The sequence below is a fragment of the Bombina bombina genome, chromosome 5 (genome assembly GCF_027579735.1).
Source record: "Bombina bombina isolate aBomBom1 chromosome 5, aBomBom1.pri, whole genome shotgun sequence".
Taxonomy (NCBI): Eukaryota; Metazoa; Chordata; class Amphibia; order Anura; family Bombinatoridae; genus Bombina; species Bombina bombina.
In genome coordinates this window covers 658,721,833-658,743,315 of record NC_069503.1, presented here as the reverse complement: position 1 = coordinate 658,743,315, position 21,483 = coordinate 658,721,833, and positions in this window count along the sequence as shown.

Sequence of the window (21,483 nt, the reverse complement as noted above, 5' to 3'; positions counted from 1 at the left end):
AGTCACATGACACCGGGGAGGAAAAGTGGCTAATTGGGTCCAATTTGGACATTTCCACTTAGGAGTTTACTAACTTTTGTTGCCAACAATTTAAACATTAATGGCTGTGTGTTGAGTTATTTTGAGGGGACAGCAAATTTACACTGCTATACATGCAGTACACTCACTACTTTACATTGTAGCAAACTGTCATTTCTTCAGTGTTGTCACATGAAATTATATAATAAAATATTTACCAAAATCAGCACATCCCAATATAAAAGATGTACCTTGCATTCAATCTTCAGTGTGCAGTGGACAATTGCATTTAGAGGACCTCCACATCACTGATGACCGCTGCTGAGGACCACTACTCCGGATCTGCATAGCAGAAGAACGCTACGCACCTCTGGGAAGAAGAAAGAAGATGGTCCCACGATGGATTTGGATGAAGACTTTTCGCTGCCTGGAAGAAGATGGCTTTCTGGACTTTATCAATGGTGAGTACCTATTTTCGGGTTAGTGTTAGTTAGTTTTTTTTTTTGGGGGGGGGGGTTATATTAGGGCTTTTTTTATTTTTATGGCAGTAAAAGAGCTGATTGCCCTTTTAAGGACAATTCCCATACAAATGCCCCTTTAGGGGTAATGGGTAGATATGTTTTTTTTTTTAGCTAGGTGTTTTATTTTATTTTGGTGGATGGTTGTAATTTTAGGGAGACTTTGTATTTTTTTGAAAAAGAGCTGATTGTTTTAGGGCAATGCCCTACAAAAGGCCCTTCTAGGGCTATTGACAGTTTATTGTTAGATTATGTTTTTTTTATATTTTGGGGTGGATTTTTTTATTTTTAAGGGGGTATTAGATTATGAGTAAAAAAAAAATTATTTGGATAATTTCGTTTGTTATTTTATTAAATGTTAGCTTTTTTTATTTTTTTGTAATCTTAGCTTTTTTATTTTAATGTAATCTTAGCTTTTTTATTTTACTGTAAAGTTTGTTTTTGGTAATGTATATGTATTTTTTAAGGTAGACAGTATTTTTTTATTTTATGTTAGTGTATTTAGATTGGGATTAATTTAGGGGGTGTTAGGTTAGGGGGCTTAGTTATTAGATTAATAATTTGAGATGTGGGGTGTTGGCGGTTTAGGTGTTAATAGGTTAATTCATTTTTTTCGATGTGGGGGGTTGGTGGTTTCGGTGTTAATAGGTTAATTTGTTGTTTGTGTTGTGGGGGGTTGGTGGATTAGGGGTTAATAGTGTAATTTTGTTGATTGCTGTGTGGCGGAGCTGGTGGTTTAGAGGTTAATAGGTTAATTAAGTAGCTTGCGTTGTTGGAGGGTGACGGTTTAGGGGTTAATATGTTTATATATTTGATTCCGTTGTGGGGGATGGCAGATTAGCGGTTAATAACTTTTATTAGTAGTTGCGATGTGGGGGGAAGGCGGATATAGGGGCTTTGACGTGTCAGTTTAATTATTTTTAGACAGATTAGATTTTACATGGGATTTCAATTTATATTTCTGTAAAATTACGCACTGGCAGAAATCATATACTGGCGACGCCAGAAATGTGTATTTGCGCACATTTGTAAACCTTGCCAGTTTTTCAGACTTACGGTAGTATAGCATATGCTGGCACCGTTTATATGATTCACCCAATGTGCGAGGTGAATTTACATGCAATGTGAGTTTCAGCAATTGCGCGGAAACTTACACCACATATTTAATCTCACCCCTCGTTTGTAAATTCCCATGGGAAAAGGGCTTTCAATTCCCCCTGTATTTGTTTGTTAAATATTATCCGGTGTATTATATTGTAGTATATTGTATCACTGTTGTACTTGTATATTTGTACCGATGGACAGCACTGTAAAATTTGTTGGCACTTTATAAAAAAAATTAATAATAATAATACGTATTTTGATTAAACATTTAGGGATTTTATCTGAGTTTAAACATAATGACCAAGTTTCAATAAGATTTATTTACCACTTCATTGCAAAAAATTGGGAAATTCATCAAAATGTTGTGCCTGTTTCTCATCCCACCCTTGAATTACAATTTCAGCTACATTATGATCATTATGACCTAGGTAGCCTCATATGCTAATTTCTAAGCCCTTGAAGGCCACCTGTTTTCTAAATGCATTTGACAGTTTTTCATAGCTAGATGGCATTAGTTCATGTGTTTCATATAAATAACATTGTGCTCATGGGAGAGGAGTTATTTAAGAGTCAGCACTAATTGTCTGAAATGCAAATCTGCCAAAAGATCTGAGATAAGGGGGCAGTCAGCAGAGACTTAGATACAAGGTTATTACAGATATAAAAAGTATATTAAATAACAGTGTTGGTTATGCAAAACTGGGGAATGGTAAATAAAGGGTTTTTTTTTCTTTTAAATAAAAACATTTTTGGTGTTTACTATCCCTTTAATAAAATGCTTGAAAATAAAGGTTAAGTGAAGGTCAATAAAATGTGGACATGATCTAACCATTTAAAACGAGGTTCCTCAGCAACCTCATGAGCCTCTATAAAACTGAGTCATTGGAGACAATTTATCATGGTCCGAATAGGGCCGTATACCCCTGTTTTCGCGCGAGCCTTCAGGCTTGTCCGAAACAGGAGTTAAGAAGCAGCAGTCTTAAGACCACTGCTCCTTAACTCCTTAAGCTGCGGACATCAATCCGCCTGATCTCATACGATCTGGTTGATTGACACCCTCTGCTAGCAGTCGATTGGCCGCAAATCTACAGGGGGCAGCAATGCACAAGCAGTTCACCAGAACTGCTTGTGCAATGATAAATGTCAACAGCGTATGCTGTAGGTATTTATCGATGTCTGGGGGACATGATTCGCTACAGCGGATCATGTCTGCCAGACACTTGATAAATTGGCCCCATTGACTCATTTTTTTAAAGGCTTTTCACAATGTTTTGTTGTAAAAATGCTTGTTTCATGAGTATTCTATGGGTTGACTATGAGGAAACTGTACAAATATAATAATATTCTCAAACATCCTGAAAAACTCATAATCTTTACATTGATCTGTCTTAGCATTGTTTCGTTACCGGGATATTTTTTTTTTTTTCTTTCTTAAAAAATAAATACCAAAATATGAATTGTTATACAACATAATGTAAAATCCTTTTAAATTATAAATATGCTCAATAAATTGTAGTGAAATTATACAGACATATGCATATTGAGATAATAAATCACAAATATGTTTGAATTCTCTGAGCTTGTGAAAGCTGTAATTTACAATGAATACAATGCATATCACCTATAAAATCATGAAATCAGATATGATAAAATCAGACTGAACAAAAAAAACACATTGATAATTAGACCCACAGAGTCATAATAATTCTATAGGAAAATTCTATAGCATATGTTATTCATTTTTCAGGTTTTAAATGACATTGAAGACACAAACACATCATTGTAACTGAACAAAAAAATCATGCTCAGCAGTAATAAAAGTTTGAATAGCTTTAACCTATTTTATCTCATGTAATCCTGACATTTAGAGAATAGAGAATGCAAGGACAGGTATAAATTGTACTTTTTCAATATTTGTATTACTGAATTTCAATATAAATGCTTTATTCACTCTTGCAATTATACCATTAAATAAATAACATAACTGAATGGTACATACAAATATCTATCTATTTATTTTTATATTATTACTTCTGTAATATATTAATAATGGTTATTGATCATATTACAGTTATCTGTGAGAAGGTATTCTGCGGAATATAAATGAAAACAGTTGTACATACAATAGGGCTGATTTATATAATTTACAATGAGGCTGATGGATCATGTCATAAGCTGTCGGCATTAATCATTGCACAAGCATTCCTTGTGAAATGCTTGTGCAATACCGCCCCCTGCAGATTTGCGGCCAATCAGCCACTAGGGGGTGTCAATCAACCCAATCGTATCCGATCCGGCTGATTGCTGTCCGCTACCTCAGAGGTCTCTTAAGACTGCTGCTTCTTAAAGAGACAGTTCAGTCCAAAAAAACTTCAATTTTTCAAATAGGGCATGTAATTTTAAACAACTTTCCAATTTACTTTTATCAACAATTTTGCTTTGTTCTCTTGGTATTCTAGTTGAAAGTAAACCTAGGAAGGCTCATATGATAATTTTTAAGCCCTTGAAGGCCGCCTCTTTTTAATTCGCTTTTCACAGCAGGGGAGATCTAGTTCATATCAGCCATATAGATAACATTGTAATCATGCCCGTGGCAGTGGCAGACAATGCACTAATTGGCTAAAATAAAAGTCAATAGATAATAACTAAAAGTCATGTGATTAGGGGAGGTCAGAAGATGCTTAGATACTAGTTAGTCACAGAAGTAAAAAGTGTATTAATATAACTGTGTTGGTTATGCAAAACTGGGGAATGGGTAATAAAGGGATTATCTACCTTTTTAAGCAACAAAAATTCTGGTGTTGACTGTCCCTTTAACTCCTGTTTCCGGCAAGCCTGAAGCAGCTGCATAAGGCTGAATAAGGGCCTTAATAAATCGGTCCCAATGAGTTTCTTTCTTGCATATAATAATTTCAAATTAACTTAAAGAGACACAGGTCCCACATTTTTTCTTTTGTGATTCAGGTAGAGCATGACATTTTAAGCAACTTTCTAATTTAGTAAACAAAAGGATAAGAGAGTAGTCACAGCTAAAAAGTGCATGCTGTGAAAAAGAATGACAAGGCAGCACTCAAATTGCGTAAATAACAAGTGGTTTATTTGGTAAACCTACATATGTCAGGTCACATTCGCGGTATGAAGTTCCAGTATTCGCTTCAACACTAGCTTTTATAATTACCGCTTTGTTTGGAGAATTACCAGGATCCGGCATGAGAAATATGCATAGTTTGGAGTGATCAAGTGGTAATTATAAAAGCTAGTGTTGAAGCGAATACTGGAACTTCATACCGCGAATGTGGTGAGACTGTTTGCTCAGTAATCTATAACAGTTGGCCTTCCAATCAGTAACACTGGAACTGCTTCTTTGTAACATTTCTCAATTGCAGAGCGTGTGATTCGCACTAAGTGTTCTGGTAAACGGACATTTGTTAATCTGTGTCTCTTTTGAATTTTGTTGCAACAGTTTATCTTTCACACATCTTTTACACATTGTTTGTTTGTTTGTAACAGTGCATAGTTTAAACATGTCACATACTTCGAACAATCATTTGTTATAACCGTAGTTTTACGGTAGTGTGTTAGATTAAGTACAAACCAGGCCTGGGTTTACTAGTTACTCCTTTTTAGTATAATTAAGGGTTTTGTGAATTGTTTTTGACATATGTAGGTTTACCAAATAAACCACTTGTTATTTACGCAATTTGAGTGCTGCCTTGTCATTCTTTTTCACAGCATGCACTTTTTAGCTGTGACTACTCTCTTATCCTTTTGTTTACTATTGTATAGTGACTGCTAGCACCAAAATTGTTTTTTGTTTGTAAACTGGATAGAGTGCACACATTTCTATAATCTATAACTTTCTAATTTACTTCTATTATCAAATTTTCTTCATTCTCTTGGTATCTTTATTTGAAATGCAAGAATGTAAGTTTAGATGCCGGCCCATTTTTGGTGAACAACCTGGGTTGTTCTTGCTGATTAGTGGATAAATTCATCCACCAATAAAAAAGTGCTGTCCAGAGTCTGAACCAAAAAAAAAAAAGCTTGGATGCCTTCTTTTTCAAATAAAAATAGCAAGAGAACAAAGAAAAAATGATAATAGGAGTAAATAAGAAAGTTGCTTAAAATTGCATGCTCTTTCTGAATCATGAAATATAAAATTTGGGTTCAGTGTCCCTTTAAATGTAGTTGTATGTAAAGATAATACCATATTAAGGCATGCCATGAGGACAAATCAGCTGCAGCTATTATATTCTCATAAAGAGGTGTCTTGAGATATTTCTTCTTTTCTGAGATTCAGGAATTTCAGTTGTATCCTGTAAGTGTCAAGGCCTTTCTAAATGAATATTCCCCATCCCTCACTATCTTCTGCAACTATCTTACAGGTTTTTGACAAATACATTATTGAAATGGATTACGCAGATGGGGGGAATTATGATACCATTCAAGCTCTTTATTTTAGACTTCACACACCATTCATTTTCACTTTAGTAAATTGTTCATGAATATATGGGAACATTATCTCCTATCTCTGGAATACATTTAATGAGGTCATTGTAGTATATCTTGCATGACCTTATATTTTTCAAGGACATTTAAGACATGGTGAAAAAAAGCCCTATTATATAGACTCATTAAAGGTTCATTAGCAAGGACTGCATAGTATGCATTAATTGGAAACATAGAAATTGCCTGGAGTATTTACCTACACAACTATCCACAAAAAATAAATGGAAGAAATATGTTAATGTCCTAAGCAGCTTTTAGTTAAAAAAAAAAGAAGAAGATTAAACAGTAGCTGCCCTATCTTGACAGACTCTCTTTTTATCATTTCAGTTACCAATTCATCATTAACTACATCCAGAAACTGTATTCTGAATGTTTTTTTTTGTAACAATTACACTTAATATAATGTAACCTTTTAAGCTGATTCACTTTGGCTTGTCTGCTTAAAGGGACAGCCAAGTCCAATTTTTTTTCATGATTTAAATAGTGAATGCCATTTTAAACAACTTTCCAATTTACTTTTATCACCAATTTTGCTTTGTTCTCTTGGTATTCTTAGTTGAAAGCTAATTCTAGGAGGTTCATATGCTAATTTCTTAGACCTTGAAGACTGCCTCTAATCTGAATGCATTTTGACCACTAGAGGGCATTAGTTCATGTGTTTCATATAGATAACATTGAGTTCATGCACGTGAAGTGACCTAGGAGTGAGCACTGATTGGCTAAAATGCAAGTCTGTCAAAAGAACTGAAATAAGGGGGCAGTTTGCAGAGCCTTAGATACAAGGTCATCACAGTGGTAAAAAGTGTGTTTCTATAACAGTGTTGCTTATGCAAAACTGGGAAATGGGTAATAAAGGGATAATCTATCTTTTTAAACAACAAAAATTCTGGTGTTGACTGTCCCTTTAAGTGCAGAAATTGCTTAGGAGTAGCAAGGCCATCTATTTTTTATACACAATGGATGTTTTATTACAATCTAGAGATTGTTTATGGCTCATATTAAGCTTCTATAAATAAAGTCAGTGGTTATATTTGCACTCTATTGTATGTTTTACCTTCACATCTTGAATATGTTTTAACTTTTACAACATGGTCAGTTTTTTTTTTTTTTTTTTTCTGAACATATAAATTACCTCATAGCTTAAAGGAATATAGAAGATGCCTTGTTGATTTGCATGTGTCATTTGTATTTCCTATAACAATGCAAAGTACAACATTTATAAACATGTTTACTTGCTTATTGTCATCAGTCTCACCCCTGTAGTTGGCTTTGGGCCAGTATATGTTTTTCTCCTTTTATAATACAAAACTGAGTGTGTACTGATTTCAAGGCATTGTGAAATAGGCTCTTTCCCTACTAGTCAATAGTGATTTTGTGTATGTTAAGTTTACTCAAAAAACAGATAAGCTCCCAATTGGGTTAATGCAGCCTACATGAATAGCTATATCAACCTTGCATACATGAAAATAATGATTTCACTCATTTATGCACAAAAATAAAGGTGATTTTAATAAGCACTATAATTGTATATGGAAGTAATGCACTCTTTAAAGGGACATTAAACACTTTGAGATGGTAATATAAAATGATAGATCATAGATATCATAAAATCTGTGCAATATGCTTTCATTATTTATTTTGTCTCCATTTCCTGTAATTCCATTCTGAAATTCTGAGCATTTTCAGTTCCTGTTTGAAATGGAAGTGCAGAACACTGTTCTATTCCACACTTATAACTGTCCCTAATTGGCCACAGTTCAGAAAATAACCTAAGTTACAACATGGCAGCTCCCATTGTTTTTTAGACATTAAAACTTTACACGTATTTTGTCACTCTTTAAACAACTAATGAAATTAAAAAATGCATCTACATTTTATTTTCAGACTAATCTTTTCTTTGAATGCATCATCTAGCTAGCATTTATTTAGGCCTAGATAACGCGTGGATCACAATATTGCGGTTTTGCAAGCACGATATTTGAGCTCAACTCAGAAATATCAGTGCACATAAATGTGTACCAGTATTACAAGTGAGGCGCAATGTGAACGAGACCTCGCTTTCACATTGTCTGGAAGCCTTGCACTCACGAGAACACACTTTTATAGGCTCAAATGGGAGTCTCGTTCTCAAGCCGTGAGACACGGCAAACCACCAAGTGCATCACAGGGGGCAATTTGTGCAGGGTTAGGCAGCTAAATAAAAATATATTTATGTATGTGTTTATATGTTTATATACACATATTAACACAAATAAATATGTATATATTCATATACATGTATGTTTACAGTAAAAAATAGTCCCTATTTACCTCAATGTAAAGGCACCTTTTTTAAAAAAAACACCCCACATCCCCTCACTTTAACCCCTTATAACTGCTTTGTCCAGTTTTTTATTTAAAAAAAAATGCTCATATTTTTTTAATTATATTAAGAAACTGTCCACTTTATTTTAGGGGCAATTGGGGCACATTTTTTTTTCCATGAACCAGAGGTCTGACCTCTGATTAATTGTACTAATTTGCTGCAATCGCTGCACTAATAACCCCATTTGCTGCGCTTAGGTTCTGATACCGTCTCTGACAGCTTTGACATGAGGCTCCTATTTGAGCCTTTTGAAGCGCACTCTTATAAGCGCAATGCTTCCCAGCAATGTGAATGTGAGCTAGCATTCGCATTGCTGACAATTTGTAATAACGGAGCACATTAGCGTGTGCTTTTATTACACAGTGGAGCGCAAATATCGCTTTGCAGTCTGGCCCTTAATATTTTAAAGATTTTGATAATAGCAGACCAAACAATTTAATGAATAATTTGGAGAGAGCACAAACAATCAATTATATTTTAAATTAGATCGATATTACGGATAGTCACTACTCAATATTTTTGATGATCAATATTTGGCAACACTTATTAAAAAGTAGTTAGACTTTCTTTAAACTGACAAACTGAAAGGTTTGGATATTACAGTGGAATCAGATATAGGCTAAATGAATATGTATAACTATCTTTTATTCCTAGAGGTTTATAGCTGCATAAATGTCCCATTAGGGAAATGACCTTTTCTGCATTTAAAGAGGAATAGAATGCTATCTTAACTACAATGTCCTTGTTATTCATGGAACTTAAAATAGAACAGAACTTGTATCAAATGGAATGAATTAAGAAAGAGGCTTCCATCATTTAAAAATAAATAATTAGGTCTATACAAAATGATTAATAATTTATTAAATATGATAATAAACTGTGCCAAAATATGGATCCGATTAGAGTTAATACAAGAGATGTGCATTTATGAATGCAAATTTGTAACAAAAGTTTACAATGAATATCCGAATGACTGCACCATTGAAATTTAAAGGAAATGAAAAAATATTGATGACATTCGTCAGTTTTCATTTGTTTACTTTAAATTACCTTTAAGGGTTAATACCTACTTTAGTGCGCTGGAGAGACCGCACTAATCTGCTGCTTTTCTTCATACAGCCCCCAACACCACTAATAGGAGGTTTACTGCTCCGGGTCCCAGGGTCTACATGTTAGTAAAAGGTCCTATTAGTGCAGTGGGGCTCTGTGAAGAAGTGGGTTAGCATGGGTTTTTCAGTGCCCTAAAAGTAAGTGTAAGCTGCAGGTGATCTTTTTCACCTGTTGCTTAGGAACATTTACATTTATTTAATGGAAATAAATGTAAAAGTTCTGCAAATATTCAGTATTACTTTTTTTTTTTTTTAAAGGGGACAGTCTACACCAGAATTTGTATTGTTTAAAAAGATAGATACTCCCTTTATTACACATTGCCTTTTGCAACAACCAACACAGTTATATTAATATATGTTTTACCTCAGTGATTACCTTGTATCTAACTCTTTGCAAACTGCCCCCTTATTTCAGTTCTTTTGACAGACATCCATTTTAGCCAAACAGAGCTGGCTCACCTGAACTCCACGTGCGTGAGCACAGTATTATTTATATGACAAACTGAACTAACACCCTCTAGTGGATGAAAAACTGTCAAATGCCCTGAGAGAAGAGGTGGCCTTCAAGGGCTTAGAATTAGCATATAAACCTCCTAGGTTTAGCTTTCAACTGAGAATACCAGAGAACAAAGCAAAATTGGCGTTAAGATAATTGGAAATTGTTTGAAGGGGGCGTGGTAGGTTGTGAAGGGGCGGTGGTCAAGCGTGGTCGCGAGATAGAGAGGGTGGAGAGAGAGGAGGGGGAGAGAGGAGGGGAGAAAGGAGGGGAGAGAGAGAGAGGAGAGGGGAGGAGAGAGAGGGAGAAGGGGGGAGAGAGAGAGGAGAGGGGGGAGAGAGAGAGGAGAAGGGGGGAGGAGAGGGGAAGAAAGAGAGAGGAGAGGGGCCGAGAGAGGAGGAGAGGGGAGAGAGAGAGGGGGGGAGAGAGGAGAGAGAGAGGAGAGGAGGGGAGACAGAGAGGAGAGGGGGGGAGAGAGAGAGAGGAGAAGGGGGAGGAGAGGGGAAGAAAGAGAGAGGAGGGGGAGAGAGAGGGGAGGGAGAGAGAGGGAGGGGAGAGAGAGAGCTCAAAAAGAGAGGGGAGAGAGAGAGCGCAAAAGAGAGGGGGGAGACAGAGCGAAAAAGAGATGGGGGAGAGATAGAACAAAAGAGAGGAGGGGAGAGAGAGGAGAGGGGGGGAGAGAGAGGAGCAGGGGGGAGAGAGAGAGAGAGGAGAGGGGAGGAGAGAGAGAGAGGAGAGGGGGGAGGAGAGAGGGGAAGAAAGAGAGGAGAGGGGGGGGAGAGAGAGCAGAGGGGAGAGAGAGGAGAGGTGGGAGAGAGAGAGGGAGAGAGAGGAGAGGGAGAGAGAGGAGAGAGGAGAGGGAGTGAGAGAGGAGAGGAGAGGGAGAGAGAGAGGAGAGGGAGGGAGAGAAGGAGAGAGGGGGAGAGAGAAGGAGAGGGGGGAGAGAGAGGAGAGGGGGAGAGAGAGAGGAGGGGAGATAGAGAGAGAGGAGAGGGGGAGAGAGAGAGGGGGAGAGAGAGAGAGGAGAGGAGGGGAGAGAGGAGAGGAGGGGGAGAGGATAGAGGGATGAGGGGGGGAGAGAGAGAGGAGAGGGGGGGAGAGAGAGGTCAAAATGCCCTGAGAGAAGAGGTGGCCTTCAAGGGCTTAGAAATTAGCATATAAAACCTCCTAGGTTTAGCTTTCAACTAAGAATACCAAGAGAACAAAGCAAAATTGGTGTTAAGTAAATTGGAAAATTGTTTAAAATTACATTCTCTATCTGAATCATGAAAGTTTATTTTGGACTTGACTGTCCCTTTAATCTTTTATTGAGATTTTTAGGCAGTTACAACCTGTTAGGAATGTTCATTCACAAATAATCCTATTATATAAAAGGCCAAGTGTGTTTGTCCGAAGCTGTCATGGCGCAGTAGAGACAGCAACTGAGACAACACACCTGGCCTTTGAGTCCTACTCCCTAGCTGATCTGCGGCAGAAGTGTTCGTGGCCAGGCTGAGTGGGGCATGGCTGGCATGAAGGGGGCGTGGTAGGGTGTGAAGGGGCGTGGTCAGGCATGGTCGCAAGATAGAGAGGGTGGAGAGATGGAGAGAGAGGAGGGGAGAGAGGAGGGGAGAAAGGAGAGGAGGGGGAGAGAGAGAGGAGAGGGGAGAGAGAGAGGAGAAGGGGGTGAGAGAGAGAGGAGAGGGGGGAGAGAGAGAGGAGAAGGGGGGAGGGAGAGGGGAAGAAAGAGAGAGGAGAGGGGCGAAAGAGAGGAGAGGGGAGAGAGGGGGGAGAGAGAGAGAGAGAGAGAGGGAGAGAGAGAGGAGGGGAGAAAAGAGAGGAGGAGAGAGAGAGGAGAGGGGGGAGAGAGAGGAGCAGGGGGAGAGAGAGGGAGAGGAGAGGGGAGAGAGAGAGAGGAGAGGGGGGGAGGAGAGGGGAAAGAAAGAGAGAGGAGAGGGGGGAGAGAGAGAGAGAGAGAGAGGAGAGGGGGGAGAGAGAGAGCTCAAAAGAGAGGGGGAGAGAGAGAGAGAGGAGGGGAGAGGAGAGGGGGGAGAGAGAGAGAGAGAGAGAGAGAGAGAGAGAGAGAGAGAGAGAGAGAGAGGAGGGGGAGAGAGAGGGGAGGGAGAGAGAGGGAGGGGGGAGAGAGAGCTCAAAGAGAGGGGGAGAGAGTGCGCAAAAGAGATGGGGGAGACAGAGCGAAAAAGAGATGGGGGGAGAGATAGAACAAAAGAGAGTGGGGGAGAGAGCGCAAGGAGAGGGGGAGAGAGCACAAAAGAGAGGGGGAGAGAGAGAGAGAGCAAAAGCGGGGGGGAGGAGAGAGAGCACAAAAGAGAGGGGGAGAGAGAGAGAGCAAAAGAGAGGGGGAGAGAGCGCAAAAGAGAGATGGGGGAGAGAGCGCTAAAGAGAGGGGGAGAGAGAGAGAGTGCAAAAGAGAGGGGAAGAAAGAGAGAGGAGAGGGGGGAGAGAGAGAGAGAGGAGAGGGGGGAGAGAGAGAGCTCAAAAGAGAGGGGGAGAGAGAGAGAGAGGAGGGGAGAGGAGAGGGGGGAGAGAGAGAGAGAGAGAGAGAGAGAGAGAGAGAGAGGGAGAGAGGGGAGAGAGAGGGGAGGGAGAGAGAGGAGGGGAGAGAGAGAGCTCAAAGAGAGGGGGAGAGAGTGCGCAAAAGAGATGGGGGAGACAGAGCGAAAAAGAGATGGGGGAGAGATAGAACAAAAGAGAGTGGGGGAGAGAGCGCAAGGAGAGGGGGAGAGAGCACAAAAGAGAGGGGGAGAGAGAGAGAGAGCAAAAGAGGGGGGGGAGAGAGAGCACAAAAGAGAGGGGGAGAGAGAGCAAAAGAGAGGGGGAGAGAGAGCGCCAAAGAGAGATGGGGGAGAGAGCGCTAAAGAGAGGGGGAGAAAGAGAGTGCAAAAGAGAGGGGGAGAAAGAGAGAGGAGAGAGTGGGAGAGAGAGCAGAGGGGAGAGAGAGAGAGAGAGAGAGAGAGAGAGAGAGAGAGAGGCGGAGAGAGAGAGGGAGAGAGAGGAGGGGAGAGAGAGAGGGGAGGAGGGGAGAGAGGAGAGGAGAGGAGGGGAGAGAGAGAGGAGAGGGGGGAGAGAGAGAGAGAGGGGGAGAGAGAGGAGAGGGGGAGAGAGAGAGGAGGGGAGAGAGAGAGGAGAGGGGGGGAGAGAGAGAGGGGGAGATAGAGAGGAGAGGAGGGGAGAGAGGAGAGGAGGGGAGAGAGATAGAGGAGAGGGGAGAGAGGAGGTGAGAGAGAGAGGAGAGGGGAGAGAGAGGGGGGAGAGAGAGAGCTCAAAAGAGAGGGGGAGAGAGAGAGAGTGCAAAAGAGATGGGGAGAGAGAGAGCTCAAAAGAGAGGGGGAGAGAAAGCACAAAAAAGATGGGGGGAGAGAGAGAGAGAGCAAAGAGAGGGGGGGAGAGAGTACGAAGAGAGGGGGAAAGAGCGCAAAAGAGAGGGGGAGAGAGAGAGCCAAAGAGAGGGGGGGAGAGGGAGCAAAAGAGGGGGGAGAGAGAGCACAAAAGAGAGGGGGAGAGAGAGCAAAAGAGAGGGGGTAGAGAGCGCAAAAGAGAGGGGGAGAAAGAGAGCACAAAAGAAAGCGGGGAGAGAGAGAGAGCAAAAGAGGGGGAGAGAAAGAGCACAAAAGAGAGGGGGCAGAGAGAGAGAGGGGAGAGAGGGAGGGGAGAGAGAGAGAAAGAGAAAGAGAGGGGCGAGAGAGGGGGGGGGGAGAGAGGGGGAGAGAGAGAGGGGGAGAGAGAGAGAGAGAGAGAGGAGAGGGGGGAGAGAGAGAGCTCAAAAGAGAGGGGGAGAGAGAGAGAGAGAGGAGGGGAGAGGAGAGGGGGGAGAGAGAGAGAGGAGAGAGAGAGAGAGGAGGGGGGAGAGAGAGGGGAGGGAGAGAGAGGAGGGGAGAGAGAGAGCTCAAAGAGAGGGGGAGAGAGCGCGCAAAAGAGATGGGGGAGACAGAGCGAAAAAGAGATGGGGGAGAGATAGAACAAAAGAGAGTGGGGGAGAGAGCGCAAGGAGAGGGGGAGAGAGCACAAAAGAGAGGGGGAGAGAGAGAGAGAGCAAAAGAGGGGGGGGGAGAGAGAGCACAAAAGAGAGGGGGGAGAGAGAGCAAAAGAGAGGGGGGAGAGAGAGCAGAAAATAGGGGGAGAGAGAGAGAGCAAAAGAGGGGGAGAGAGAGCGCAAAAGAGAGGGGGAGAGCGCAAAAGAGTGGGGAGAGAGAGCGCACAAAAGAGAGGGGGGAGAGTGAGTGCGCAAAAGAGAGGGGGAAGAGAGCACGCAAAAGAGAGGGGAGAGAGAGAGCAAAAGAGAGTGGGGAGAGAGAGAGAGCAAAAGAGAGGGAAGAGAGAGAGATCAAAAGAGAGGGAAGAGAGAGCAAAAGAGGGGGGAGAGAGAGCGCAAAAGAGCGGGGGGAGAGAGAGAGCAAAAGAGAGGGGGAGAAAGAGAGAGCAAAAGAGAGGGGGGAGAGAGAGAGAGTGCAAAAGAGGGGGAGAGAGAGAGAGAGCGCAAAAGAGAGGGGGAAGAGAGAGCGCAAAAGAGAGGGGGGAGAGAGAGCGCAAAAGAGAGGGGGGAGAGAGCACAAAAGGGAGGGGGGAGAGAGCGCAAAAGAGGGGGGAGAGAGAGAGCACAAAAGAGAGGAGGAGTGGGGGGGGAGAGAGAGAGGGCAAAAGAGAGGGGGAGAGAGAGACAGAGCACGAAAGAGATGGGGGAGAGAGAGAGCGCGAAAGAGATGGGGAGAGAGAGCGCAAAAGAGAGGGGGAGAGAGAGCGCAAAAGAGAGGGGGAGAGAGAAAGAGTGCAAATGAGAGGGAGAGAGAGAGCGCAAAAGAGAGGGGGGAGAGATGAGAGCACAAAAGAGAGGGGCAATAGAGAGATTGCAAAAGAGAAGGGGGAGAGAGACCTCAAAAGAGAGGGGGGAGAGCTAAAAAGAGAGGGGAGAGAGAGAGAGCAAAAGAGAGGGAGGAGAGAGAGCAAAAGAGAGGGGGAGGGAGAGAGCGCAAGGGGTGGGACTGCTGTACTTCAAAAAATGGCCCGTGTGAACGGGCTTTAGGACTAGTAAAAAAATAAAATACAAGTGTTCATGTTTTAACCATAGCATCATGAGTAACAAGTGTACCGTAAATAATGTGGTCAGCAAGTAAAAACAGAACATTCAAATACAATGAAATGTACACATGAGAGTAAATGAAATGAACATATATGTATGAAAATCTCCGTTTTCTAATATATACTCTCCCTAGGTCACAGGGGTTCACTTTTGGGCCCCAAATAAGCTTATATATTGTAGAGAGGAGAGTTGAAAAAATATATAGCACAGATATAGGTATATGAACTTGCATTAGATTCAATATATTCATAACAATAATAGTAATATGTAAAAGATAGTTTTTCAGCGGATAAGCACCGTTAGTAATAATGTAATATAACTGAGTACATATAGGAAAAACACTTGTAGACGGAATGCTATAATGAGAAAACTTTTGAAGGATAGTCTCAAAATTAAATATTTGACATTAGCATTAGCAATACTATTTTAAAACATAGCAACTAAAAAGGTCACTTTTGGACCTTAGAAATTATTATGTGACATATATAATGTATGATTTGACATTATTAATTTGGAAGTTGCAGGAGGAGTGAATGTGTGAAATATAGGAGCAGTTGTAGAGTAACTTATAATTTGTAAGAGGCAGAGGGGATAGCCTATGTTAGCTATTAGCAAGAATAATCTACCTCGGGCAATGTTAATAATCTCCATTGTCGCATTTAGAATATTTATTAAAGATGAATAGGGTGAGTAAGGAGATATAAAAGATAGTCTTGTATTGTCTTAACTATAAGTCTCTAGAGCTAGTCATCTACAGTTTAGTTATTGGTTTAAGAGAGACTGAGCACTCCTATAAAGCAGCTGAACAGCATAATGCATGGCCGTAACCCTTCTATAGGATTATTGAAAGTAGACTTTACCATCAGATTAGAAATAGCATACATTGCTAAGAGATAGTATCCTACCAAAGTATAGTACTACCTAGTATTTAAATGCACTAGTCTATTCCCTAGGGTAACTTAAATAACTATAAGGCAGCCTGCATTAGAAGAGAAAAGTTATGTAAAAATGTTTAAGCTTTCTTGGTATATTAGACCTCCAGACCTGATCGTTCCACATCCCCCTTAATGGGGTAACGGAGGCTATATATCCCAAAAAATAGAGAGAGAAACAAAATAAAAAATACAATACATATTCAACATTTTTAAGAAGGTATATGAGAAAAACTCCATTGTAGCTTAAAGGTGATTTCAAGTACCAGAACCAAAGTTAACCACCAAGCGAACTGCATATTCAACTTTTCAAAAGTAATATGTGAAGTGAGTTCCAGTACACATGATACCAGACTGTTCTCTAAAGTAACTATAAAACTGGTTGCGGCACAAAGGGCAAGCTATAAAGGTGATGTGACTTTTATATTAGGCTGAGAGAGTCACAGTTGCTTAATGTGCCCTGCCCTTGGACATTCGAATGGAGTAAGAAAGTTACTCTGTAATGAGTCCATATAGATTCCATGCTTATGCAAACACCTATGTTGCAATGATAAATACTTCTGAACTAGCCTATGCCTGATCTGAGCCTTGCATGTTACTTTGAGGGTCCCACTCGGTGCTTATATTGTTGCTAATAGCTGATGCGGTCTCCCAGGTTATCCTTACCGTTAAGCTACTTAGCAAATCGGAGGGCAAAATCTCCCTCAAGCTGCCTCTCTGCTCAGCCATCGTATGTCGCTTTGATATTGGTGAGGTATGAGTGAGCTCTGGATCACGGCTACAGGAGTCAGCCATACCTCCCCAGCTGGATGCCAGATATGAGAAGTCAAGCTTCTGATCTTCACCCAGATATGGAGTTGGAGTGAGTGGGCTGTCTTTGATTCAGGAACCCCACAGCTGGGAGGTGCTCTCTACTGTATACTAAGATAGTGTTCAACTCCCAGGGTTCCAGTGTTGCCAGAGTAGAAGTTAGTAAGTTGGTTAAATAATATCAGCATTTTCTTGCATGATGAAGTCTGAGGTTCTTCTGGATTCTGCTTCTGGAGATACTGGAGTCATGATTGTATTACAAAGATCTTCAGTTCACTCAGGAATATCTTTCTCAGATCATGATGGTCACCCGGCGCCATTTTCTGTAAAGGCCCCTCTAGTAATAGATAGAAGATCGATAAACCCTCTATCCATCTTACGCTCAAGGTCTGCTAATAAGGCACATAGGAATGTTTGATACTCCTCCATATTATTGTTTAATGTCAGCTGTTAAGTAGACATGCTTCACCCAGTGAACCGGGGGGAGGGGGAGTTGGGGTAGATGTTACAGGCCTCACCTGACCAACAGTCCGGATTAGTGCTCCAGAGGATGCGATCATCTAGATATTAGTATCAATTGATATAATAATGTTTAGCAACGTGACATCTGTGTGATGAAATCCTGTATTCTCAGCAATGTCTAAGATAATCGGCAGATTGTCTGTGGTATATTAGGAGCCTTTGTTTTTGCGACTGATCATGGCCGTTGTCCAGACACGCCCCCCTATTCAGTATTACTTTAGGTTAAAATGAAATGAATACCGAATACTACAGCCAACGAATATTGGGGAAAATTAATTTCCCCGAATATTCATTACAAAAGATTCAGACAAACTAACATTTTCTGGGCTGCACAAGTTTAGTTAATACTATTAGCTCTATAATGGAAGGGTTTAAAAATGGTGAGGGGCAAATAAGATAAGCATTTAAATATAATTTATGTGTGACAGACAGAATAGGAAGTACAGTTTTAGAAGACATATGACTTGATTAAAAGTGGTCCGCTAATGTTAACGCTGGACGCAATAACTAATATCAAGACCGCGATAACTAACTTGCATATTTCAAGTTGAAAGTAAAACGGTTGTGCTCAAGCAGAAACATAAGACGTAGCGTAAGTCTAAGAGTAAAAAAAAATGTTAACCAAACACATCATAAACATATCAAAATAAACTGTTACACTCACACTTTATGATAAACTTATGATAAACTTTCTTTCATATAAATATTATTAAAGCATATTTATAAAAGTTAAAAGGGATAAACATAGATACATACAGTATATACAGATATAAACAAATTTATACACACACACACATGTATAGATAGATAGATAGATAGATAGATAGATAGATAGATAGATAGATAGATAGATATATTTAGGAATCCAGAAAAAGACTGCACTCACTGGGCATTAAGGTAAAAAATAACTTTTAATATTCCATGTTAAAATGGGGGAAATTAGAATGACGTTTCAGTGCTGTACTAGCACCTTTATCAAATTTTCCGAAAAAGAAAAAGAAAGTGTCAGTACAGGTGCATACTCAGCGTGATGCACCAAAGGAAAGCATAAAAGTCACAAAACCTCAGTGTATTTAAACACCTCCTAGATAGGCAATCAACAGTGACAGTTTCCAGCTGAGTGTCATACGTGTGTGTTGCAACTGAGCACATCCTGCTCTCAGCCGGAGGTTAATCACTTCCTGATTGGTGTGAGTCATTTCACATTCTTGCCAATCGTGTTATAGCAGTTCCATATGGCTAATTTTTATATCCAACAACACTGATGTTAGGCCCCGCCCATCTGGCTCATGTCACAATGTATATTGGATCATTTTAGACCAAAGGTAGTAAGCAAAGACGGGTATAAGTCATACAGTCCTTGGCATCTTTGCTCCATATCCATGTCCCACATATAGTGGGTATATCCGTCATCCGTAATACTCCCCACTCTGGTAACCAATTAACACAGATTTGAATACAATGTCATAGGTGCCATCAGATGGAAATAGAGGTCAATCTGTAGATCACACACGGTCATAGTAAGATGAGTGGAAACTCATATTGGAGGGTTTTTGTTGAGAGGTAAACAGGCATAGAAGCCAAAGTAGTAGAGAAAGTTAAAAACTATAATATACACATTACACATAATAGAGGGAGTGTCTACAGTCCAGTATCCGGAGGTTCATTCTATTTTGTGGAGAAAGATATCCCATTTGCATTGTATGCAGAAATCTCTGTATTATAATTTAATCTTCTTCATTTTATTTTTAGGCAATTAATGGTCGAAGTCCAGTTTTATGTTTAGGTCCCTTCGGGAATACTGTGTCCAACATAAAGATCCATCTGGATTTGAGTTGTAAGAGCATCCTTGTGTGGTCCCTACGCTATGGATTAGGGACTGAAATACCTTTTTGGGACTATATATATATATATATATATATATATATATATATATATATATATATATATATATATACTTAAATATATTTATATAGATATATACGTATAGGATATATATTTTACAAACAAATCATCAGATATATATAGAAATAAATATTTTAAAATAAAAAGAACTTTTAGAAAAAAATTGGAATGTTGGTCTAGTGAAATTGAAAATGCAAGGGTATCTTTATATAAAGGGTTACCTCACATTCAAAATCCAGTGTGTGGCTGGTGGCCACATGAAGATAAGAAGATGGATGAAGATAATAATTTTGCTAAACACTCGCTACCTGAAATAATATGCTTGACATTACATTAGACAAGCCTGCTAAACTGTACTTTTATAGTTAGAATTGTGTGCCTTTTTTCAGTATTATTGTGAGAACTTGCTTGTGTGCCCCAGCGCATCGCTAACTTTTTACTTTCAAATTGTAATAAGCGTAGATGTTAGTTAGCATGTCACTGGTAATCTGGCCCATAGTATCTGTGTCAAGATACTAATAATGTTAATGCTGATACATTAAAATAAAACAGGGATATTCTGGAGTAGCAGAAGAGGTAAAGGAAAATGGATACAAAAATAACAGAAAAGGCATTCCCGGAGAAAGAGAACAGGAAAAAAATGAATATATAAATAAGTAATTGTCTAACCAGGTCAGCATTCACAGCTGGGTACACCTGGCATTTGGGTCAGAGCCAATTGCCTTAGTCCACATATCATGATTTTGATGCCATCACAGCAAGTATCTTATTATAATTTACTATGCTAAAAATTATGATTTGCAATATCTACAAGTTAATCCTCAATGCTTTTCTCCCCATGTGCAGCTTGAAAGTAGATGTGGTGGTAACAAGCTATGTAGAATTTCTCTTTTTAGTCCAGTTCTGAAAATTTTCAGGAAGCAGTTCAGGGACATAGGAATTAAAGCAGATCTTATTAGGTCAACAAAAAATATGTAGCTGGTGTTCAGATCCAAATTGGAGTGTCCAACACCTTATCTACTTTCACCATCTGTGCTAGCTAAAAAGATTAATATTAAAATGTGTCCAAATACATGTTAATACAAAGTAATTTAGCTTTCCCAGAAGGTACTAACTCTGCAATTTTTAAGAATTGGGGTAAAAAAGGCTTAAATTTTGTGCAGCAAATTATAGACCAAGAAGCAAAACTAATTAAAACATTTGAAACATTGAAACAAGATTTTGCCCTACAAAATAAAGATTTATTTGCCTAGTTGCAAGTTAGGCATTTTGCAAACAAACTTATTAGGAATAATGGTTATGACGGGGGTTGGGAAAAGATTGAAACTTGGATTAAAATGGTTAGGCAGAGGCAGGGTTTTGTTTTCAATATCCCCTTGGTATAGACTGATGTTAGTGCAAGAGGGACAGAGTAATATGGAAGATTTTTCTAGAAAATTGAATTCTTCTATTAGTGGTATAGCAATAGATGTAGAATTTTTAAAATATGTTATTAAAAGGGATAGTAAAACAACAATATCTGAGACATGGCGGGAGGCACATTTGAAACATTTTTATAGAACATATTATGCTCCTAAAAAAAGAGCTGAATGGGGTAACAGACAATTTAATAAATGTCCAAAATGTAGTCTGTACGCGGGCGACCTCCTACATATGCTTTAGAATTGTCCTTTAATTAAACAATTTTGGATTAAAATAGGATATTGACTGAATAAAGTACTAAACATATCTGGCCACCTTGATTTAATACAAATGTTATTTCTGACTCATGGTAGTGAAATGGGAAAAGACTGGAAATGTATTAATATGGCATTATTGTCAGCTAGGAGTATAATATTAAAAAAATTAAAAAATGTACAAAAACTTAAATTCAGAGAATGGAAGAATTTTGTTATGAAACAATTGATCCTAGAACAACACGATACACAGGCGCACAACGAGCATGAAGTTAACAAATGTTTCAATAAATGGGGCACATTTATTTGCTTCCTCACTAACCCCGATCAGGAACAGTTATTATACCCTTTTAGAAATACAATATATGCTCTTTCTTCTCCTCAGGTGAGGAAGGTTAACCCCTTTATTTTGTCTTATCTTGTTTTGTTTTTTTGTTCTGTT